Below are 25,823 nucleotides of genomic sequence, written 5' to 3'. Positions count from 1 at the left end.
CCAACCCTTAAACACACTTCACTTTTGCAGTGGACATGTATCTCATCTGCTCCAAAAAAATGAAAGTTTTACAAAAAGGCAATTAAGACCTGGCTGTTGTACCAGTTGCTGCAGCACTCACCAAAGGGAAGTACCTACCAGGCAGATAGCTCCTCCATCACAGCTATGCTTACCAAAGGTCCCCCAAGGTATCATTTCAGAGGGAAGGAAAGAAAATATTCCTGTCGTTGAAGGCACACAGCTGAGATGTAACTCTGTGGCAAGGAAGTTATCTTTCAGGATTCCCTCTCCAGCACCTTCATCTCTTGGATGCAGAAGTTAATTCTGTTTTCTGTCTGCAAAAACAAAGTTGATGAAGACATGCATGGGAGCTGGTGGTGCTGCAAGAGCTGTTCTTGGATTGCATGGAGAGCATTGCTGCAGCAGCCAGAGAATCTTGCTTCCAGAATCATAAATTCCTGCCTTCTCTTACAGAGCACTTCTAGCAGGTAGGTCTGTGAGATGTCTGAAAATACTTAATAGATGTGTGGATACACGTGAAACAGTCAATTCTAGTTCCCTTAATTGCCTCTGCTGCCTTCCATAGACTCTTTACTACTTAAAGTGCCATATGAAGCTTTGCCCTTTTGGAAAAGCAAACCAAACAATAATCCTATCCATGATAAAGTCAGCCATAAGTATCTACTCTGGAGGATGAAGTTTGATCATAAGGAGATTAAAAGGGATTAATCTGACATTGTAAAAACCACATGAGATCCTATATCTTGCTATCAATACCAGACAAAAGACTTAAATTTGACTAGAAATTCATTCCCAGTCTCTAGTGTCTGGCAAATACTATTACACAAGACAGGTCTGAAGGTTGCAACATATTGGTCATGAACATTCCTTGTTTCAAAGTCTACTTTCCAGAATCAGGATTAAGTATCACCCAGCAGCACTGCCCCTGCATCTTAGCTGTCTTCACAGTATCACCAAGGTTTCACAGTCTGACTCCTCTGTTTTGAGGCAGAGTAGTAACTGTTTCAGATTTGGAGGCCTGGACAAAGCCATGGTAACTCAGGAAAACATAGCAAAAGAAGCTTCTTGCAGCAAGTGAAGTCTCTCTTGTTCTTTTCACAAAGTGAATAAGGAATAACTGTTTCTGAAAAATGTCATATCTTTAAGGTTTGGGGTGTTTTTTTCTGTTGTTGTTGTTTGAGGGGGGTTGTGTTATTTGTTTGTTTTTTAAGATGAATTTGAATTTAAGCTTATAAATTGACTATTATAAATTTGAGCTTATAAATTAACTGAATTTGTATGGAAATATTATCACACTGGTATTCCAAATGTTGTCTAATTCACAGCGAGATCTTAATGCCCTGTAAGCAGTAGTCTGAGCACAGTAAGTAATACAGCAAATTATCTAAGAGTATCAAAAGAGTGGTGAAGTACATCTGCCTGTTCCAACACAACCGTCTTTGCTTGCTTTGTAATAAAAATAATTATGTAAAAGACATCTGCACAGCTGCTTACTTTGCACATTATCAAACAACCTTAAGAAATATGATTACCAGGAAAATCACCAAATGTCTCTATTTCCTCTTCTGAGAGTTAGATCCTCACCCTTTAAAGTTAGAGACTTTTTTTTTCAGTTGATATCAGCTGGACCAGGTTTTAGGATATACCTAGCTTTGTGTGATTTGCTGCATGCTCTGCCATGACAGCATAAGGTTTTTTACCTCTCCATCCTTAATTCCAGGATGCCAGAATTCATCTTTAAGGTAAATGTGAGTCAGCTTTCTCTCTATGTGCCTATGTATCCAGACAGTCCCTTTCCTGAATTCTAATACTTAACCTCTTTATAAACTTGTAATACTGACATAGAGTCAGGGAAGTAGTCATGAGGTCTGTGAAGTAGTCATGTAGGGAAGTAGTCATGAGGTCTGTGGTGACAGGTTGGACTTGATGATCTTTGAGGTCTCTTCCAACCTTGGTGATTCTGTGATTCCGTAAGTACCTCAAAAAGCACCTATTAAGAGATTCCCAAGGATGTCAAGAGATCTAAACCCTCTTTATAGGCCTGCACCTATGAGGCTGACACCAAGTAAGTACACGTGGGATCTCAGTGTGGCCCTCTCAGCCCTACAGCTTCCTCAGCAGAGCATCCTGCCTTCTCTTCTGTGACCATTTGAGACTGTGCCTTTAAGAAAGGGAATATGGTGGATGGATGTTGGTAAACGAAAGAAGAATCTAAACTAATTTCATTGGTGAAGTGGGAGGAAGCACCTTCTGAACTGGGAGTGAACTGGGCATTCCAGCACTTTTCTATCAGTCTTGCTTCTGCTCCTCCACAGTGCAGCAGCTCTCTCTGTGCTGGGCTTTCTGCCAAGGCTTCAGCCTTGAAACTGATAAAGGCCTGTATTAACTCCCTTCCAATTAACACAAACTGCTTCTAACCTTTTTTTTCCTCTTTCTCTCTCTTTTTCTATCCCACTCTGGGGAAAGCGGGAAAGAGGGGAGAGCGGAGGTGGGAAACCCCCCTCAGCATAGGGGGGAACCCTCATTTCTGTGCTACTTTATTGTATATCTTTGTATATATTGTACATATTGTAAATTTGTATATATTCCCCTGCATATCCTACATTGCTTTGTAAATATACAGCTCCACTGCTTTGCTAATTCAGCTGTGAGGTTTTTTTTCCTTTCCCTTCAATTTTCTTTCCCTTTACTTTACAAGGGGGAAGGGAGGAGGCTTCTGGGCCTTACCCTTCCACCCCACGACACCTTCACTCCTCAGCCACAACCTCAATAATACCAAGGGATCCAAAGAATAGAAACATTATATAGGAATGAAAGGATGTTTCCAGACTTCCAAGTCACCAAGAACTCCTCTCAACATTAAAAGTAATCCATTTTTTCCCAATTAGTTTTTAAAGTACATGGCTCCATGACAAAAAAACCCCATGATGATACAATATTTGGTATTCCCTGACCCATAGTAGCAACATCCTAGAACCTCCATACAAGAAAAGCCATCTTTAAGCATCTATGTGTATCTATGGAAATCAATGCACAGTACATTTCCTTAAGGCTTTTCATGGGACATTGATTCACATTTTCTACAGTTCTAAAATCCATTTCCACATGGGGAAAACAAAATCCCTGTTACATTCTGTAGAATTTTGTAGCCCTATTACAAGGCAATAAAATTTACACACCTCTGGAAAAAAAAAATCCTCCCCTAACATTTTTCCAAGTGAGGCAATGATTCAGCCAGAAAAAAAAAAAAAAAAAAAAAAAGAAGAAAAAAAAGGAAGAAAAAAAAAGAAGAAAAAAAAAAAGAAGAAGAAAAAAAAATGAAGGAAAAAAAAGGAAGAAAAAAAAAAAGAAAAAAGAAGGAAAAAAAAGAAGAAAAAAAAGAAGGAAAAAAAGAAGAAAAAAGGAAGAAAAAAAAGAAGAAAAAAAGAAGAAAAAAGAAAAGAAGAAAAAAAAAAAGAAAAAAAGAAGAAAAAAGAAAAGAAGAAAAAAAAAAGAAGAAAAAAAAAGAAGAAAAAAAAGAAGCAAAAAAAGAAGAATAAAAAAAAAAAGAAGAAAAAAGAAAAGAAGAAAAAAAAAAAAGAAAAAAAAAGAGGTTTTCTCAAAGTGAGAGTAGTAAACCAAAAATATTAAACCTCTTTCATCTTTATTTTCTTAAGTCTACTGAAAAATATGACCCTTCCAAGTCTTTTGTACTCAGTGTTTTTTCCATGATGCTATCACTTAAACCAGAAAAGTAGTAGAAGAGAAAAGGAGAGGAATAAATTATGGCACAGCTGTCACAGGAAAGCTCCCCAGCTCTTGCATTTTTAGGAGATCATAGAATCAGTCAGGGTTGGAAGGGACCACAAGGATCATCTAGCTCCAGCCCTCCCTGTCATGGGCAGGGACACCTCACAGTAGATCAGGCTGGCCAGAGACTCTATACTTAATACATTCTTGTTCTGGGTAAATGAGTAGAAAATGTAAAGATTATTTCTGGATTAATCTTCCATTGAGGATAACCCAGACTAATCTCTCATTGAAGCATTTTGCTTCCACTTTCCCCCTGGAGCCTTCAGTAAGATTAATGTGTGAGTACAGCATATTAACTTATTTAGCTTCAACAGTGGTCATACTTGATGGCAAATTATTAATATTTATAAAGAAATTGTGGTAACAGAAGGCTCTGTGCTGTATTAACTATCTAGGAACACATGTCTAATCCTTGGACAAGTGGAAACACTTAACATGAATACTCAGTTTCTTGAGGGTCAAGTGCTAGCGGTCTCAGAATTTCTGGCCTATGTACATCTACACCTTTGAAAACTACCCATTTGGAGAGCCCTCATAAAATGCACTGATGTTTATCTTGTGCATCTTTCTTGAATATCTCCAGAGCCTAACTGGACAACAGTAGCACAGGTCTACTCTTGTCATTCATATTAACCTTGTCAGGCTGGGTTCCAGTTTTTCTTTGCCTGTATTTCCTCTGTAAAGCTGACAGTACATGTTCTGGGGTCACGCACTGTCTGCAGTGAGGCACAATGGGGTACTGTCTTTCAGACTGCTGCAAAGGAGCAGACAAATCACTTCCCTGTATTTACCACATAGGGAAACAGCTAGCAGTTAAAGCACTTCAGTAACATTAAGTGTATTGACCAATTTGCCGTCAGAAAGATGACAAACAGGTCACAGTGCTACACTTTACTCCCCCTGGCTTCAGTGGGACTAAGTGAATGAACTGATTCTGAAGGGTTTAAGACAGATCCTGTGGAACAAGGGAATGTGTGTTATGAGCAAGGACCTAATTCGGCAGTCACACATTTTAACTAATTGCATGATGGGTCATGGTGAGATTAGTTTCCCAACCTAAATTCTTGTATTACTTGAAAGTAATAAATCTAAAGCAGAAACCAGTGTCTATTCTCTAGCTATAAATTTATTTTCTGCTTTGTGGTTCTCAGGAATCACTGCTGAAATGGTGAACTTTTCTAAATGTCAGTTAAAAGGTTCACTGATTTCTTTGCTCATTACTTAAAACTAATGTGTGTGTGTTCTCTGGGCCTATTGCTTCAGCTAATCCTGCCTAGCCATTCTGTAAGCAACAAGAAGATCCACATTTCTGTCCAGTACTACTATCTCCTCTTCTTTCTCTGCTGTCTTTCAAAGACTGAGCCATGACTTCAACAAAAAAAAAACCCAAACCAAAAACCTACTAAATTTTACTGGGCATTTAATTGTAGATTATAAACTTCTTGTAAATTTTAGAACTATTCTGCACTTTCTTTCTCTTTTGTTTATTGAGTATATATGCATGTGAGAATTCCTTACCTTTGAGATTTCTAATTCAGTTTGTCACTTCATTGCTTTTATCTCTTTTTACTTGTCCTGAAAAACCTCCTGGTTGTCTTCAATGCTTTGTGGCTTTGTTTTTTTCTCTTTCCAATGGCATTTGCACACATCAGCGTCTTCAAGCACAAGTGCTCAAGGGGTAGAAAAACAAAGACTCTATATTCAAGGTCTCAACAATACAGTTTAGGAAAGATGTTGAGTTGCTGGAATGTGTCTAGAGAAGAGCAACAAAGCTGGGGAGGGTTTGGAGCACATGCCTTATGAGGGGAAGCTGGTGGAGCTAGGATTGCCTAGCCTGGAGAAGAGGAGGCTCAGGGGAGACCTTATTCCTCTCTACAACTACCTGAAGGGAGGTTGTAGCCAGGTGGGGTTTGGTCTCTTCTCCCAGGCAACCAGCACCAGAACAAGAGGACACAGTCTCAAGCTGTGCCAGGGGAGGTTTAGGCTGGATGTTAGGAAGAAATTCTTCACAGAAAGAGTGATTGATCATTGGAATGGGCTGCCCAGGGAGGTGGTGGAGTCACCATCACTGACTGGATGGGGTGCTTGGTGCCATGGTTTAGCTGATTAGATAGTGTTGGATGATAGGTTGGACTTGATGATCTTGAAGGTCTTTTCCAACCTGGTCTGGTCTGGTCTATTCTATTCTATTCTATTCTATTCTATTCTATTCTATTCTATTCTATTCTATTCTATTCTATTCTATTCTATTCCATTCCATTCCATTCCATTCCATTCCATTCCATTCCATTCCATTCCATTCCATAAAAAAGACACTGTCAATAAGCAAAGTACATTCCTTCTTACCTCTTTACCCTTCACTGATAGCGTGGACACTGCTAGAACAGAACTGATTTCTGAGGACATCAGGAGTCTCATTGTCTCATTTCAGTGGTAGGAAGGGAGCAGAATCTGGAAGTTCTGGGAAAAAGAAAAGAAAAGAAAAAAAAAGGGGTTTGAAATCTCTAAAGTGGAGCTATTGGGGAAGAAAAAAAAAATGAATATTGTGTTCTTACCCACTTTATGCTGACACTTCAACAAGACCACTTGTTCATTTATAGAAAGGAAACTTTCATATGCAGTTCTTTGGCACTGTGAAAGAAATTGATTCTTTAGTCTCCCTTTCTTGGCCAGAAGAGGCAGAATCAAAGTTGAGGAATTAAGTCACGTATGTGTGTGTAAAAGTGGAAATGATACTGTTCCCCTCAGCTGGGACCTCTAAAACAAAGCTAGAATATATACAGGCTGAAGCTATTTTAAGGAATGATTCTCAGAATATGGTTAGACAATCTCACAGGTATTTCCCAGCTGTGAATGGGAGCATGAAAAGATCTTGTCAGTTATATGCTTCTGCTTTGTACAGGTTTTATCCTGCTTGTCTCTAATACTGAGGATACCACAGTAAGTTACCTTCTGAAGCTACCATTCTCACCCATGCTGTTGAGTACTCACTTGTGTGAATAATTTTCCACAGGCTCCACAAGGGATACCATAAACCTTAGTTTACACCAGAGGATGTGAGCCTACTGAACAGCCATAGAGTGAGCATAGATCTAATTTTTGTGTCCCTCTGTGAGCAGTCTCACAGAGGTGGATGACATTTACCCTGTGATCAATATGAAGGCATGAACAAAACTAGAATTCTGAAATCTGGTTCTGAGCTTCTTCTTTATTTCCTTTTGTTAGCCTGAATTGTAATTGTGGTCTTGCTATTGGTATCTGAAACTTTTAATCCTTTCCCACTTCCTCTGTGTACTGTTGAAATTCAGCCCAATGACTCTTTACTCACTGCATACTCCTTCAAAGTTTGCTTCTCTCCAAGCTCAGTATATTAGCATTGCCACCTTCTCCGTGGGCCTTCACCAGCATGATAAACTCAATGACAGAAGAGAAGAACAAGGAGTCAATGTGTTAAAAGAGGGCTTTTGGTGATATATGTTCAAAAGGGATCTTTGAAATTTCAATGAGCTAAAATTGCATGCATGAAACAGCCTGCATTCCCGAGGCCATCAGCAAGGTGAAGTATTCTCATCATCACACAATAAAAATGCCATTGGTTTATGTATAGCAATTCTGTAGTACACTCTACCTTGGGGTGTGCAATTTGTCCAAGAATAAAAGGTAAGTATTCACACTATAGTTTTTACACTGCCATTTGAGCAGTCTGAAGAATCTTATCAGCCAAACAGTATCACAGTATCGCCAAGGTTGGAAGAGACCTCGATCATCGAGTCCAACCTGTCACCACAGACCCATGACTAGACCATGGCAGCAAGTGCCACATCCAATCTCCTCTTGAACACCTCCAGGGATGGTGACTCCACCACCTCCCTGGGCAGCCCATTCCAATGACGAATTACTCTTTCAGTGAAGAACTTTCTCCTGACCTCGAGCCTAAACTTCCCCTGGTGCAGCTTGAGACTGTGTCCCCTTGTTCTGGTGCTGGTTGCCTGGGAGAAGAGGCCAACCCCTTCCTGGCTGCATCTACCTTTCAGGTAGTTGTAGTGAAAGAGGTGAATGTGAAGAAGAAAAAAACCCAACCAACCAAACCAGGAACCAGCACAATATGGAGGATTGGAGGGGACAAAAAGATACCAGACAACACAGCACTATAGAAAATTGAAACTAAAAGGACAAATTAATTTTGCTTAACATCATTAAGATGAAGTAAAATAGTTCAATTTGTCATCAGTGAATTCTAAAGGACATAAAAAATATTTTCAGGTGCTTTAATGGTACAAATTCTCCACCAGTAATGTCCAGCCCATAAGTACAGTCGTGGCTCAGTTGGTAGCACATCAGACCCTTAATGGGAAGGTTGTGAGTTCAAGCCTACAGTGGGCAGTAGTGTCCTCCCTACTCTAATCATGAGGTCTGTGGTGACAGGTTGGACTTGATGATCTTTGAGGTCTCTTCCAGCCTTAGTGATACTGAATACTGAATTTAACTCAGTTTCACGACCCAAACTCCAGCTAGCAGTGAAGGCTGAGGGTAGATGAGCAGAGCTGTGCCATCACACAACTGTGCTTTCTCCATACACTCTCTCAGTTCCAGAGGTTTGGTACTCAAACCTAAACCCAAGGTTATTTGTATTTAACAGTCATCTAGGAAGCATTTTTCCATCCATGTTTTAGCAATTTTTAACACAGGCAAATTATTTTGCACACACAACATCATCTGGCACCAATTCCCTTGGCTTAGCTGTGCAGTTCACTAAGAGAAATCATTATGAAATGCAGGAGCTCCATTTTAATGGGATGTTTGGTTCAGGAATTTGAAATCATCTCTGATATCAAAACTTATTTTAGGCCTTTATCCACAAATTCTAGACTGTTCAGTTCCATATCTATTTTGAAGAGAGAACAACAAGGTCTGGTCATGCTTCCTACACTTCTTGTGAAACTAAAACCAGATGACTTTTATATCTGTTATTGGTTTTGTTGGAATTTTTTTTAATATGTTCACAGTACATTCAAACAAATGTCAGGAAGAGGAAACCTACAGTCCCTGTAACACAGTATGAGTCTTGTGCAGGCTTTAAGCCATACAATCTACCATAAATTCTCTCTTTTTACAAAACTTGTTACTTTTCCCATTTTTCAGAGTCAGAGGAACATTTCAATAAGACAATTAGAGACACCCACACTCAGGAACTTAATCACTCCAGATGCAATTTTATGAGCAGACTCAAATCTTTGACCACTTGATGATGATTAAGTACTTCATGCCACCTCCTATTAGTTAAAACGGACCCTCTGAGAAAACTGAGCTTGCCTCACTGAGCATTCACCCTCCCAGGGCAGCATATTGCACACTGCTGGAGCTGATCTAATGTAGGTCTTATATCATTTCAGTGTCACATATTCAGCAACCATTTCTGAAGATTCATGAATGCAAAAAGGCACTAAGAATAACGTCTGTGCAGACTTCTGAATTCAATGTCTTCACACCTCTACTGCAGGGTTTGGCCTTTTGGGATCTTTCTACATATCTCAGGATGAGATGTGTAGAGCAGGAAGACATTTGGCTTGTTCTTGGTGTAGAGCAGTCAGCCAGAGAAACCTAGAATCTATTGCCACCTGTTAAGATGCCATGAGTGAGGTATTGTGTAAAGCTTGAAACAATGAGCTGTGCCTTGCACAGAAGAGCTATTTGCACAAGGAAAAGCAGTTTTCAGCAGTAGGCAAGCAACAGAAACACAGAGTATGTTTTCATGGAAATTCTTCAACACAATTCTCAGTCTTCTTTCAGAAAATCACAGGTGATTTTCCACTGCATCTTTAATTTGCCTGTGTCCTTCCTTTTTTATCGTATGAGGTTGTTATACTAGCTGTGCTCTCATAGGAGCAGTGCTGCAGTAATGTGGCACTGCAGGACTGAGAAGCATCAGGCCAAGGTCCATGTAACCCTGGTAAAAGCCTGCAGATCAGCTCTCACAGAACAGGTCCATTTTACAGATTCTGTATAATAGGCAAGTGCAGTCTGAGCACACAAACTAAACACTCTTTAAACCAGTGTTTAAAAAAATAAAAGATATTTCCTGAATCATGTCATTGGCAACTAAGTTATGCATCTTATGAACTGTAACTTGGGCACAGTGGTAGAGTAGGGCAGAATCAGATTTATGGGAGAGGAACCGTCCTTTAGACAGTTGCAACTCTCGGGAAAAGCTACTGAAATAATACTTTTTCAGACACAAAGGCAAATTTTCAGTGTTTCCTTTGAACTGCTACAGGCAATTCAAAGGAACCTGTAGCTGCTGAGGCAGCTGTTTACACTGAGGCATCCCTTTCAGCTCAAGGCTTGCACTGAAGAAAAGCAAGAGACATTTTCTCCTTGTTTAGGGTAGATTTCTGTCTCTCTTTGCAACCTAATGACTATGCTTCTTATAGGCAGAATAATTTTACTCACATTTTTCATGATATTTTATGCTCTAAGATAAATTAGGATCTGTTAAAAAATAGAGCTCACGGCTTGATCACCAATGGACAGACTGCCAACAAATAAGGAACACCGTGTATTCAAATGAAATCTGTGCTTTCCAGGCAGCTGGGAAGACTATCAGTTTAAAGAGGGCAATCCCTGTCTTTTCCAGAATGCCTTTGCTGAGGAAAAAAAAGTACAAATAATGAGGAGCAAATATTTTGCAAGACAGTTATCTATTCATTGTAGGCACTTGCCATCTCCTAAAAGGCATGAGTTGCAGTTACCAAGTCAAGCTTTGTTAACAAATCACATTTTCCTGTTCTGCAATGCAACAAGTGATGAAGAAAAAGACTGATGGGTGAAAGAAGGCAAGGCCTGCCAGGCCTTTCAGTATCATTTTTTTCTTAATTGCATTCTCATACAAAAGTATTGCAGGAGTGAGATAAGCAACTATCTTTGTCATATGCACTCACATATCCTATTTCACACCATTAGTGCCTGAAGCCTATTTCAACGTTAAACAAAGCACACAACCAGTTCCACAGCAGTGACACACAGGAACAAAGAATCATTACAGACTTTTCCATGTAGGTTTTCTTTTGGGAAAAGAAAAAAAAAATAAAAAATATATATCTGTTCTTAAGCTGATGATATCTGACATCTAGTCCTGACTCGGTTATTTGCTTGTGAACATTCAGATGCAATAAACAAACCACACAACAAATACAAAACCAGGGCTGGGCTGAAGTGTCATAGAAGTGTAAGACACCATAGTAGATTAAACTATTACAGGGAATTTTGTCTCTCTTTACAGAGCAGCTGCAACATAGATCACAGTATCACAGTATCACTTAGGTTGGAAAGGACCTTGAGGATCATCGAGTCCAACCTATCAACACAGACCCCATGACTAGACCATGGCACCAAGTGCCACATCCAATCTCCTCTTGAACGCCTCCAGGGTCGATGACTCAACCACCTCCCTGGGCAGCCCGTTCCAATGACGAATGACTCGCTCGGTGAAGAACTTCCTCCTCACCTCTAGTCTAAACCTCCCCTGGCGCAGCTTGAGACTGTGTCCCCATGTTCTGGTGCTGGTTGCCTGGGAGAAGAGGCCAACCCCTTCCTGGCTACAACCACCTTTCAGGTAGTTGTAGAGGGCAATGAGGTCACCCCTGAGCCTCCTCTTCTCCAGGCTAAACAATCCCAGCTCCCTCAGCCTCTCCTCATAGGCCTTGTGTTCAAGGCCTCTCACCACCAGCCTTGTTGCCCTTCTCTGGACACGTTCAAGTATTTCAATGTCCTTCTTAAACTGAGAGGTCCAGAACTGGACACAGTACTCAAGGTGTGGCCTAACCAAAGCAGAGTACAGGGGCACTATGACCTCCCTGCTCCTGCTGGCCACACTATTCCTAATGCAGGCCAGGATGCTATTGGCCCTCCTGGCCACCTGGGCACACTGCTGGCTCATATTCAGGTGGCTGTCGATCAGCACACCCAGGTCCCTCTCTGTTTGGGAGCTCTCCAGCCACTCCGACCCCAGCCTGTAGCTCTGCATGGGGTTGCCGTGGCCAAAGTGCAGCACTCGGCACTTGGACTTGTTGAATGCCATCCCATTGGACTCTGCCCATCTGTCCAGTTGGTCGAGGTCCCTCTGCAGAGCGTTTCTACCCTCTAACTGACTAACATCTGCCCCTAACTTGGTATCATCTGCAAACTTGCTGATGACTGACTCTACCCCCTCATCCAGATCATTGATGAATATGTTGAAGAGGACAGGGCCCAGCACTGATCCCTGGGGGACACCACTGGTGACTGGCTGCCAGCTGGATGTGGCACTGTTCACTACCACTCTCTGGGCCCGGCCCTCCAGCCAGTTCCTAACCCAGCACATAGTGTAATGGTCCAATCCATGGGCTGACAGCTTAGCCAGCAGTTTGCTGTGGGGGACGGTGTCAAAGGCCTTGCTGAAGTCCAGGTAGACCACAGATATATCAAGAAGAAGGGATAGTTCTATCTAGGTAAGGATAGGAGAATTTTAAACTTTTCCTTTCTTTTTAAGGCTCCAGCATAGCAATGTGCTGAATGGACTGGTCTCTAGGTTTTACAGCTACTTAAATTCTTCACTTGACCTGTCATACACATAAAAAAGGCAAGCTCCAGCTTGAAATCCTATGCTAGGTCCTGCTACTCAATGGAGGTTGATGACATTTGCTCACTGCTTTTCAGGAGCTTGTTATACAGGTTCACACTAGGAAAGAATCCACCAGAGCTAACCTTCATTGTGTAGGTATTTCAAAATTCAGCAGGGCTTCAAAGTAAATTGGTTTTATTGGTTTAAACACTTTTTAGCTTTTAAATTTCTTTCAAAGTCTACAATTTCACTGAAATTTACTAAGAAAAGTAAAGCCACCGTCAAATTTCATTCAAAAAATAACAGAAGGAAAAGAACTCTCCAATAGGTTTCTACAGGCTTTGCCAAAGCAGATGAACAGCTAGAGGGAAAAGATCCCATAGCTGCCCTGGAAGAGAAAAGCCCATAGCAAAAGATGATATAGTATTAGATGCTGGAGAATTAGCGCAGCAGGAATAAAAAAGCAACCCAGAATGCCAGAACTGCGTGGAAAACCTCACCTAAAGTTTTCAGTCAGGCAGAGAGTTTGTAGTCCCATTGTGGTAGTTTCAGGCTATATAAACACCATAGAAAACACCATAGGAAAACAAAACCAAAACATTTATTAGGTCTTCTGGTTCAGGACTGTCATATATCTAACTTCTTTCACCTAAAAGTTTCATGTTCAGACCATGCAATAGGACTGCTCAGAAAATCCACTCATTCTAAGTTTTGTTTTGACTCCATCTGGTTACCTGGTATTTGGAGTTTTTCACAAACCTGAATCCTCTATTTCTGACCTTTCTCTTGTCTCTGCAGTGTTCAGCTGTGGTCACAGAACTGGCTGGAAGCCCTGTAGTGCAGAGCTCCAAAAAATAACCCAGCAGACGTAAAATTGTGTATTGGTGTAAATAATTAGTAAGCCTATCAGTAAGTGCTGCCCTTTTCCTTTGCACTTTGACCTCCAATAACCCAATAAAAATTCCACTAGAAACAGTATACCATCTCTGATTTCCTTCACAGCAAGCTGTGATGCTATATTAACCATGAAACTCTCATTTCCTCTTCCTTTTATTCCATAGATTATAAATACAAAGAGCGATAAGGAAACTGTGACATGTGACAAAGTGGTGATTCTTTTGGCTGCACATAGGAGAAGAGAAGAGAAGAGAAGAGAAGAGAAGAGAAGAGAAGAGAAGAGAAGAGAAGAGAAGAGAAGAGAAGAGAAGAGAAGAGAAGAGAAGAGAAGAGAAGAGAAGAGAAGAGAAGAGAAGAGAAGAGAAGAGAAGAGAAGAGAAGAGAAGAGAAGAGAAGAGAAGAGAAGAGAAGAGAAGAGAAGAGAAGAGAAGAGAAGAGGAAGAGAAGAGACGAGGAAGAGAAGAGACGAGACGAGGTTGGAAGAGACCTTCAAGATCATTGTGTCCAACCTATCATCCAACACCACCTAATCAACTAAACCATTTTGCAATATAAAATATTACACTCTTTCTTTTGCTGCTTGTCTCTTTTTCTCTGCTTTTTCCCAGCATAAAGTTAATTCCCATAGTAATGCTTAGGGCAGAGTCTACCATTGCAGGGCCCAGATGTTTAGGTATGGAAAACTGTCCTCCATCTGGTTTGTTAGTAATATTGGCACACGGGTAAGTTTGCGGCTTTGAAACTGTGTTAAGTTTTCCATGCAGCTACTGTCTGTACCAATACATGCTCTGGGTCTAGCTTAATTTTCATTTTAGGGGGAGGAGCAGGGTTATGGTGCAAAGTCCCACATTAAAACCAAATTCACTTGAAAACATGCAAAGAGTTATCTTGGAAACTAATATTTCTAATAGAATAGAATAGAATAAACCAGGTTGGAAGAGACCTTCAAGATTACCGTGTCCAACCTATCATCCAACACCACCTACTCAACTAACCCATGTAACCAAGCACCCTGTCAAGTCTCCTCCTGAACACCTCCAGTGATGGCGACTCCACCACCTCCCTGGGCAGTCCATTCCAATGGGCAATCACTCTCTCTGTGTAAAACTTCCTCCTGACCTCCAGCCTGAACTTCCCCTGGCGCAGCCTGAGACTGTGTCCTCTTGTTCTGGTGCTGGCTGCCTGGGAGAAGAGACCAACCTCTGCCTGTTTACAACCCCCCTTCAGGTAGTTGTAGAGAGCAAGAAGGTCACCCCTGAGTCTCCTCCTCTCCAGGCTAAGCAGCCCCAGCTCCCTCAGCCTCTCCTCATAGGGTTTGTGCTCCAAGCCCCTCACCAGCTTCATTGCCCTTCTCTGGACTCGTTCCAGCAAGTCAACATCCTTCCTAAACTGAGGGGCCCAGAACTGGACACAGTACTCAGGGTGTGGCCTAACCAGTGCAGTGTACAGGGGCAGAATGACCTCCCTGCTCCTGCTGGCCACACTGTTCTTAATGCAGGCCAGGATGCCATTGCCCCTCCTGGCCACCTGGGCACACTGCAGGCTCATGTTCATCCTACCATCAACCAGCACCCCCAGGTCCCTCTCTGCCTGGCTGCTCTCCAGCCACTCTGACCCCAGCCTGTAGCACTGCATGGGGTTGTTGTGGCCAATGTGCAGAACGTGGCACTTGGATGTGTTAAATCTCATGCCATTGGACTCTGCCCATCTGTCCAGCCTGTCGAGGTCTCTCTGCAAAGCCTCTCTACCCTCTAGCAGATCAACTCCTGTCCCCAGCTTGGTGTCGTCAGCAAATTTACTGATGACGGACTCAATGCCCTCATCCAGATCATCAACAAAGATGTTAAAGAGGATGGGGCCCAGCACTGATCCCTGGGGGACTCCACTACTGACTGGTCACCAGCTGGATGTGACACCATTCACCACCACTCTCTGGGTTTGGCCATCCAGCCAGTTCCTAACCCAGCTCAGAGTGCTGCTGTCCAAGTATTCTGCATGGCCCTTATTGTGAGAATATGGTCTGGATTAAATGTCAAGATGCTAATTCCTAATGGAAAATGCGATGAGAAAGTTGTGGGGGGTTTTGCTTTGTTTTGTTTTTCAAAGAGATGAAGTGATGTCAAGAATAAAGTGAAGTCAAGGGTAAAACTAACTTTCAACTAGAAACTGGAAAGTCTTTCAGTATAGCTGCTACAACCTGGATGCTAATATGTGTACAGATAGAATGCTTGGACTACAGAGAAGTCAAAGTCCAATAGAAAATAGGAGTTATTATTAAGAAGTCCTAAAATAAAACTCAAAAGAGCTTAGGAACTAGAAGTGGTTGTTTTTTTCCTGCTACCAGAGACGATGGCATTAAACCATCTGCTTGCAAACTCTCTGTATACATTTTTAGAGCCCGAGAATTAGTTCTCATAATTCTTGTTGATGAATTCAATAGTCCTTTGGAGAACCATCAAATGCAAATATTTCTAATTTGTTTGATAGGATAAGGGCACTTCTAAAAGGCTGCTGTATTTGTTTAGTAACTTCATGTTTTCTTCAGACAACTGTACAGCTGACTAATTTCTGACAGTATTGCCATATTTTCCTAAAGGAATTGCAGTTGCCTCTTTTAACTGTTAAAAACAAAGTATGTCTCTCTCTGTGAAGGTAGTTCAAACCTGTGAGGGAAAACTGTGAAAGGAGCAGAGCAGCTTGTTTGCTCAAGTGCAGAAATGGCTCATGCTAGTCTCTTTTAAGACTGTGGTGCCCTGCTGCTCCAGCACAGGCACCTAACTCCTCCATGAGCATTTTAGACCAGCATTAACTTAAATTTTACTCATGTTCCTCCTTTGTTCTGTTTCTGAGAGGAAGAAGTGTTGGTTGCTGTCCCCTTGCTTAGACCACAGGAGGTTGAATGTGCTTTTCCTTCACTTTGCCTGCAGCTGTGCCTCACACACTAAAAGAGAAAGAGAAGCTATTTTCTGCCTACATGGGCCAGGTATGGTCACTCCCAACAGCTGAGCTTGTCTCCCTGTCAGCGGGTTGGAGATGAGCAGCCTGACTGCACTGCTGAGTCCAGCTGGGAGGCAGAGGCTGCTGGTGCCTCCCTCATGGGTCATATTATTATGCACAAACAAATTAGCCCTTATCACTAGTGAAGCAGAGTTGGATGATATGTAATTCAGTGTGGGTTTTTTTGGTTGATGTGAGATAATTGCAGAGAACCATCATTGCTTGGCCAGCCTGCTGCCTGCTGCTCCCAGCTGCCTTTGGACAGAATAGTGCTGAGCTGTTGGGTTTTGCTGGGCTGGAGCCTGAGCTTCAAGCCAGAGTCAAATACAAGAGTGGGTAAAACCACAAGCAGCCAGCAGCAGGACATGGTCTCTGGTTTCAGCCTTGGAGCAGTGTTTTGGTGGTACTGTAGAGCATACATAATTGAGAGGGCTTTTTATAAGTTCCTGAGGAAGAAAGTAAACAGAAAATAAAGGGGAAATTGACATTTTTAACTGTTTTATAACTAAAACTACACTATATATATATATATATATTTAAAGTAGGCACTTTTTGATCAGAGCTATTCTCATGGCCAAATATCAGAGGTGAGATGCACAAGAATGTGATACTGTTTCCTAAAGGAGTAACACAACAATATCCTAAATATAAATGGAATTGCCTGACATTAGGTGGGAAAGTTCTTGTATAACAACAGCCAGATACATATAAAGAAAAGCCCTTATGAAATTAACACTGGAATACACATAAAGAGGTAATGATTTCACAAGGGATGACATGCTAAATCTACACTGCCAGTGGACTGAGGATGTGGTGCTGAAGGGTGAAGTACTGAACATAACAAAGAAAAAAGACAGAAAATTAAGCAAACAGAACAAGAAAAGCCCTGTGTTGCTGCTTCACATTCACAACCAAAGGAACAGAACAGGTGGGGAAAAGGATCCACAGTGAATAAACAAATTCCTCCAAGCTCTAAGTTAAGAAAGTGAAATAACAAGTGAATATTTATGAGCTTTCCTCAAGTGCAAAGCACATGGGGGAGGGAAAATTAATGTATTAAAGAAACAAATTGAAAATGGAGAATTAAGTGTAAAGCACCATTCTTAGAGATAAAGATTTATTATTTATAGTTACTTCCCCCAGTGCCCATTTCTAATGAGGAGGAAAATGTTCAGATTGATTTTTGTTTCCTTTTCCATTTTGCTGTAGAATATATTTGGTGCACATCCTCACATTCTTACAACCTGCAGCAGTGTCAACCAGCCCAATTCCTTTAGCATGAATGGGTACAGACTCTTTAGTCCACCTCAGGGGTCTGCCCACCATCATCTCATGCTGAGACAAAATGCATTAGTTATTTCCCCAAATACCCATTTACTACAACCACAAAAAATATCTCTCTTTGGTTCTTGTATGTTCTTTGCACAATAATTTTCATAGAAGAAATTAAGAGCTTGTTGCCACATTTCCGTTTTAATGCACTTGTTATCTCAAAGAACAATAGGAGAGATGAAACTCTGTAAATAATTACAAACACTAGGAGAATGAGGTTGAGGGTAGATATGCACAGTGCTACTAGTAAGGACTCTAAGAGTCACATCTGACATAGTACTCTACAGAATATGTCTCTACTGCCTTGAGAAGAAAAGTCCTATGTGATAGCACACTTCTTTCTTCACCTTATTCCTGCTGATTGCAAGATGACAGACTTGTGAAATCCAAAGCCTAGAAGGAGACCAAGAAGGCATAAAAGATATATTAGAGACTTACAGTTCTGCTATTCTTACTCTGTGATTTCAAATTGAGACCATGGACTGAAGCAGATGCTGTGTGATGTCTTGCCATCCTGCTGAGCTGTTGCATTAGACGATCTTCACCTATAAATTACTATCTGGGATATTCAATTAGACAGACACTTTGTTTCAATGAGGACAGCCACCTGTAAAAGAGTATGAAAAGCTGCCAAAAGGAGAACAGCTTTTCAATTCCTGCTCTGGACATTACACTAACACCAGTTGCTAGTATCCAAACTTTTTCCCTTTGCAATTCACCCCATTCCCCTGAAAGTAATTACAATAGAATTGTCTTTAAAAAGCAAAGTACCACCAGCTGCATTTTGGGTTATGGCATTTATATACTTTTGGGTTTTTTAAGCAGCTGAGAAACCATATCTGTGCATGGTTGATCTTTCAAGGCTTCTACTTTGCTTAAATTTCAAGGAAAGTGGAAAAATAACATGAAAGTCTGAAGGACAGCAGCTTCTGGAATATGCTTCTCTTTCATGTTTTGTGAATCTAATGATGCGTACCATCCTGAGCCAGGAGAGATGCATTAGATTGCCATCTTGACTGTCAAAAATAGGTGGCAGCTTCATTTAGTCTGGAGCAACCTTGATCACTTTAGCCAACATTCATTAAGACAAACTTGCACCTGATGCAGCTGATGTGCATTTCAGCTCCCAGCATTTCATGATGGAAGGAGAAATGCCTGTGTAACTGTACAAGTACAGAAAAGAGCAGTAGCCACATAATGTCAAAACCACTTGGAATCATTAGCAGACTACCATAAACAAGTCTCAAGCCCAAGTGTCAAGTATGCAACCAAACCAAAACCCACAAACAAACAACAAATGAAAAAGGAGAATATTTTCTACATTGTGTCAAAGTGGCAAGTCCACTAAGTGATGAGTGGAAGAGAAATCCTAGTCATGAGTTTGTCAGGTTCTCTGAATCTTGCTGACAGAACTAAATGAAGTCCTTTGCCTGCATCTACTTCACAAAAAATCTAATCCACTTCAGACTTAAATGAAACAAGACTTGAATGATACAAGAAATTTTGGTAAGCAACATAACAGGTGCTTCCAGTGCTCAGAAGCTCTTAGTAATAAGGTCTCTGTATCTGTCCCCAAAATCTCTAATTCCAGCTTACTTTCAGTCATTTTCTGTTTGTGGTTTTATATATTCATAAAACTCAGAACTTGTAGAGAATTCTCTGTCATAGTCCAACATGGAATATACAAAGAATTTTCTGGCTGAAAACACTGAAGAGTTCAAAATGTATGAGATGTTTTGTTAGACACACAATGCACTACAAAGAAACAAGCCAGACACAGTAGTCTATTACCAGCATTTTCAAGTAATAGATTTAGTCTCTTTCTATTTTGAAGTGCATACTTCAGATCCTCACACCTGCAAGGTGTATCTTGGTGGTTGAACTTGATGACCTTGAAGGTCTTTTCCAAGCAAAGTGGTTCTATGATTCTAAATTCCAAAGAACAGAACACATACCAGTGCATTAGCCTAGCTTCCTTTGTGCTTCTTACTAAAGAATGACAAACCCTTTCCAGTACTTTTCGGTGGCTCTATCAATGAAACTTTTTAGTATCACATCAGCTAAGGCTTCATTTGCATTGAGGGAAAAACACATACCAAGCTAGGATGTGAGTTTGTGTCATACTGACTATGCTCCATACCTCCTTGTGTGGATATTCAAGTGAATGATAAACGAAGATTTGACATCCATTTGTTTTGGCAGTCTGGACACTTCTCTCCCTCTCCTGACCACCCAGCTTCTTCTGACAATTTCCCTTTAGGCATGCTGGTTCAATTGTTTGTGACACTGTGGGGAGAACTGATCCAGAATAATAATAGTCATTTTTTTACTGGCTTATTTTAAACCTGTACCAATCCCTTGATGTAGTTCGAGGCATAGATGCAAATTATCTGTGACAGCACAGCTGAAGAGGAGGTGAAGGAATAGAAACAGGTAGGCAACATTTACAATCTCAAGCTGCTAGTTTTCAAAATTTACACCAAACTAACACAAAAAAACCCAACCAACCAATCCCCCCAAACAAAACCAAACCAATTTGCCCCAATACTGGTGAAAGGGAAAAGGTGGGAGGTGAAAATAGGCACAAAGAGCAGAAGGGACACAGGGGAAGTGACACCGTCTCTTGGTGACTGCTTGCTGTTTCATTTTTGTCAGCCATGGCTGAAAAATGCCCCATTTGGTATTCATTTCAATCAGCTTCATCTATCTGTTAAGCATGTGCTGGGCTAGGGAACAACATGTTTCTATGATTCCCATCTTAAGTTCCCAGTTTATGACTATTGACATATTTTGTCCTTCAAAAACCTGATAGGAAGTTGATGTGAGTTCCGCAAGCAGAGTCGCTCTCTTGGGGGGTTAGAGACTGACAGAAGTTAAATTATTTTTGGAAGCAGAAGGTTATTCTATCTTATACAATTTGTGTTAAAAATCCATAGAATCTAGCACAATTATTATCTACTGTTTTTCACCAATTGACACTTGATACGTGAACAATCCGCAGTGTGCATCACCACCTCTGCACTGCAGCAGAGACATAGATAGTGTGAAGGGTTAGGGCTGGGCCAGCTGCTAGATGAGTGAGAGGTGCTCTCTATTAACCCATTTCCCTTCCCAGATGGCAAGAGAAATGGAGTAACAGAGAGAGGAAAGAAAATGTACACATCTTTAATGAAAATAGTGACACTAAAATGAAATATACACAAATAAATAGAAACCCAATATTGAACCCAATCCCCCTGACACCAGCTACCTCACCGTCACCACTGAAGCTGTGGGTAGGCAGTCAGGGAAGTCCCACACCAGACTCAGTGGCAGATGGGAACCAGATTACAGAGCTGGATTCTGGATATAGATTCAGTAACGCATGGACTGAGATTGAAGGCAGAATGGAGAGAGTCCTCCTTGGACATCAGCCATTGAAGAAGAGAGCTTGATCCTCATGTTCCTTGAGTTTTATATTGAATAGAATATATATAGAATGGAATATTTTGTCAGTCAGTTTAGGGTCACCTGTCCTGTTCATTCTTTCCCACAGGTGCTTCCTTTCGCTTACTGCACCCCCAATGTGGTACACAGCGAGCTTGGTCTGCACAGGATCAAATAGCAAGAGCCTCTCTGCACACCACTCCTTGGTAGTAACTAGAAACATCAACTGGTATCATTAGTAGAAGCAGACACTGTTTGCAAAAATACAGTTAACTTCAGGAAGTGTAGTTTCTTAGAAGAGACTGAGATGACCAGTAAAATGATTGAGCAGAATTAGTTCTGTTCTAGCTCAAAGCAGGATATACAGCAAAACCAGAGTCAGAACTGAGTGAATATTTTCATTTAAGTATTTTGCAGAAGACAACACTAAAAGCCCCACTTTTTCCACATCATTTAAGAAAAAGAATAAGCATTTTGTTTATATCAACATGAAAACTTTTCAGCTGAAATGATGTCTCAGAATATTACGTGAACAAACAACCTCTTTCTTTCAACCACAACAAATTGCAAAGAACATAGGCTTAGAAAATGAGAAAGAAGTACTTTGGTAGTCCACATTTTTCTGGGCCAAATGAACAAGATTAGAAACTGCAAGATTGCTAGTGAAACAGAAAGTCTGAGCTCTTCCCAGCTTTAATAACATGGCACAGAGTGACTGGCACTGCACAGTGTTATCTGAGAGGGAGAATACCACTGGCAGTAGTGCAAGAGACTTTTGCTGTTGTCAGTCTTCAGGAAGCAGATGGCACATCTTGGCTGACTGGGCTCTCAGCCACCACTTCGGTGTACCTGACAGCATAGTCAGATGTGAAGCATGCTACCCAAACACGGGCTGTGAGAACTCAAGCGCAATGGATTCCCAATCACTGCAAGATTAGCAGCAGATAAGTCTGTCCTGTTGTGGCAGTTTGGGTTGGGTGCCTCCCATTACTGCCACATAAGTTACACCTCTGGTGTCCCAAGTGTCCAAGCCAGTCGGTGGACACAGGAGACAGCCTATTTCTACCTATAAATCCCATGCCCTAAAAATTCATCTGCAAAATCACTCTCTTCCTCTTTCTTCCTTCTCAGCTTGATGGGAGATGTTCCCTATCGGGTAACAGTGAGGGAGTATCTCAAAGCCTCTTAGGCCAGGAGGAGAAGGTGGGGAGCAGTCTCAGACCTGGCCAGGCAGAGACTAGCCTAGCAGTGCATGGGGAAAGAAAGAGCCCTGGGGATTTTTGGGTAGACCCTCAGATGGGGAGAAGGGAAGTGTTAGCAGACCTTTGGGTGTGCTGTAAGGTACTCTGTACACTTTGGGATGTCTTTGCCACTATACTTCTTAGTTTTCTGTAGAATACCAATTACTTTTCTATTTAAACTTTCCATCACTACCCAACCCATTTGTGTGAGTGTCATTCTTTTGTCCTTCTTAGGCTGGACGTTAGGAAGAAGTTCTTCACAGAAAGAGTGTTTTGCCATTGGAATGGGCTGCCCAGGGAGGTGGTGGAGTCACCATCACTGGAGGTGTTTAAGAAGAGGCTGTATGGGGTACTCGGTGCCATAATTTATTTGATTAGATAGTGTTGGGTGATATGTTTGACTCAGTGATCTTGGGGGTCTTTTTCAACCTGGTTAATTCTATTGTATTCTGTTCTCAGGGCAATAGATGATCTGTCCAGCCTCAAATCAGGACACCTCTACATGGAGAAACTTTCCTCCTGCTCCAAATTAAAACAGCTGCTTGCAAAACCTTCAGAGTGATAGATCATTTGTTTCTGCTATGAAGACTTAGCATTAAAATGATTAAAATTTATTATTGTTATTGTTAGCAGTCTAAGAGTGACAATATCAGTGCAGGAAAATAATGGAAATGGTTGTTGCCTGTTGTGTCAGCTTAAATCAACAAAAATACAGTTCATGATTCCTGCCTCGTGAGGGAAAATCAGACACTACACAACAAAATGGTGCCTTTTGTTGTCTATGTCATGACCCTACTACCTTGGTGTTTGTAGTAACCCTGAATGGTAGAGAACTACTTTGCAAGTCATTCAAAGATTGGGATGGAAATTGTCACCACCTGCCCCAAGTGGTAACTTAGGCTCAGGGCTGTGATAATAGCCACACTTTTGCCTTGAATCTAGTTTAAAAAGGAAAGTCTATTGTGGTAGTTTCTGGGATCACTGTAGACTTAAGATCTCTGGTTTTAGTTGTTGATGATATTGTTTTTAAGAGTTAAATTTGAAGCTCTTAAGATGCCTAGGATGCCCTTGCACTAGGCATGGCATCAGCACACAGGGAGAAGGGCCGTGATGATGTCTTCTGTGTGGCTTGCTGGGCTTGGAGCTGTGCTCTCCAGAGGAGTGATGAAAAGCCCCATGGAAGCCAATCCTTACTGCTTTTGAAAATATCAAGAAATACTCACTTAGTACTTTAGGTATCGTAAAACAATTGGCCCTGGGATACTTCCTTAACATCATACACTGTGAGACAAAGCCAGAAGCCGAGCATCAATATTTTCAACACTAGGTCAATGCCTTCGATGCAAAGCATCCATCCTCATTCTGTTAGTCTGCAACAATAAGTTCTGGAGGTTGCCTTACTCAGTAGGCATGTGGCTAATGCAGGCATTATTAAGAGGTTCAAACAGTCATTAGAAAAGCATCAGAAAAAAAACAGTCATTCGAAAAGAGGGTGGGGTGGTGCTTGAAATGAAAAAGTCATAAATTTTATGTATATGTAGAGTCCAGACATTGGAATATTTAATAAAGCCCTGGAATTCCAGTCATTTTCACAGTAGTGTCACTATTTCATCCATAATTTGCTATATATTTGCCATATAGCGACTTAAAGAGTGCTATTGAGCCATGAGCTTATGTCCCAGTATCTAAGTTCAAGAGCAAGTTGTAAATAGATAAAGACAGTAAACCACTTTGCTGATGTTTATCACAACACTGGATGTAAACCTGTTAATTCTCTTTTGTTTCTATTGACACAACCCAACTGTAGGTATCTAAAATGGGAATTTGTGCAAATAGGCATCACAGCCATGAGAAAATTAAATTACTCTGTCAATGCCACATGAAAAGTCATATTTATGTGTTGCACATACACACTATAACTGTTGATTTCAGGGACCCCACTGAATGGAAAAGAAAATGGATAAGTGCACTAGAAGCTGAATGTGAAGCAGAAAACCTTGCTGCATTTTACCACTCTGCCACCTAATCCATCAGCAATCTATAACAAAAAGACAGATGTGCTCACAGTTGAGTCTTTTTACTAGGCTTATCTGAGGGACACTGAGATGGACAGAAAAAAGGTACAAAGAGTTCATAGGCTAATTTTACAGGCTGCAGCCACTGCAACAGTCTTATTAGGCAAGGTTGCACAGCAAAGAGAAAGGCAATAAATCTATATGAGGTTTCCTGCCCAAAAGAAACTACTGCTGTGGAACAGAAGTGCAAGAAAAAGGTCCTAGGGAAAAATCACACTGGCTGATACATTTCTCAAAATGCACTCAATTAAAATGAAATTTATAGAAACAACAAGTCTCAGCTATTAATTTGGTTGACCATCTGCCCACACCTACTTCAAAGAACTCAACTCAATGAATCTAGAATGTGGGCAAAAGTACGTAAGACCAAAATTAGATGCCTTGAGTTGTTTTTTTCTTTCCTGCAGAACTGCTAGACATGATTTATTTTTATTAATGAATGGATACTTGCCATCAGTTTTGAAATGTAAAAACCCTTGGAGGGCATGCAGCCCCATCTATTATTGTGTGTGCAGGTCACAAAGGTAGAGCTGGGGAAAGATTTGGGATCCATCCATCAAAGATTCTATTTTCTTCCCAAATGCTAAGTATTTAAGTGTGTGATTTGAATCATCCTTAAATTCCCCAGCATATTTAAGCCCTGTGCTAACAGGATAGAAAAGTATCCAAGTATGGAGTTTAATCCCAGTGCTTTTATGCTTTGCTCTCTTGGTAGCATCTGAGGCTTGGAGCAAGAGAGAAATGATGAGCTCAGATTCCATTTGTGAGTGGCAGGAAGGATGAGCATCTTCCTTAGTGAGAGTCACAACTGAGATTTGAGAGCAACATTCTCCACTTCATCACTCTATTGTCACTTTAGTTTAATATTTTCCAGTTCTACAGGTTTAAGTAAACATAGGATCTGGCCTCTTAGCCTGGATAAGCAGAGGGCACAGGCTACTTTTGTGTGCCATATCCCAGGGCAAAGCTCTCTTTTCTGTGAAGCTACTGACAGAAATGAAGGGTAATAATGATGCCTAGGAGAAAGAGGAGGAAACTGAATCTGAAGAGAAATAGATGGGCAGATTGACACAACTAAACCATACTGAGAGGCCTCAGGCTCTTTAGCTTGGTAAAGAGAAGACTGAGAGGGGATCTTACAAATGCATATAAATATCTAAAGGGTGGAGGTCATGAGGATGGGACTGGGCTCTTTTCAATGGTGGCCAATGATAGGACAAGGTGTAATAGGTACAAAGTAGAACACAGGAGGTTTTGTTTGAATGCCTGGATACATTCTTATGCAACCTGATTTAGGTGTACCTGTGCTTGCAAGGAGGTTGGACTAGGTGATCTCCAGAGGTCCCTTACAATCTCTACCAGTCTATGATTCTATGGAATTCAAGTTCAGTATCCTGAGTTCCTTTTCAAAGGAAATATGTGCCCCATGGGTATATTGTGGTA

This window comes from Melanerpes formicivorus, unplaced genomic scaffold, assembly GCF_026170545.1.
Source record: "Melanerpes formicivorus ecotype bairdi unplaced genomic scaffold, bMelFor1.0.p_v2 SCAF_5, whole genome shotgun sequence".
Classification (NCBI taxonomy): domain Eukaryota; kingdom Metazoa; phylum Chordata; class Aves; order Piciformes; family Picidae; genus Melanerpes; species Melanerpes formicivorus.
The sequence above is the reverse complement of the archived record's forward strand: the minus strand, read 5'-3'. Positions refer to the sequence as shown.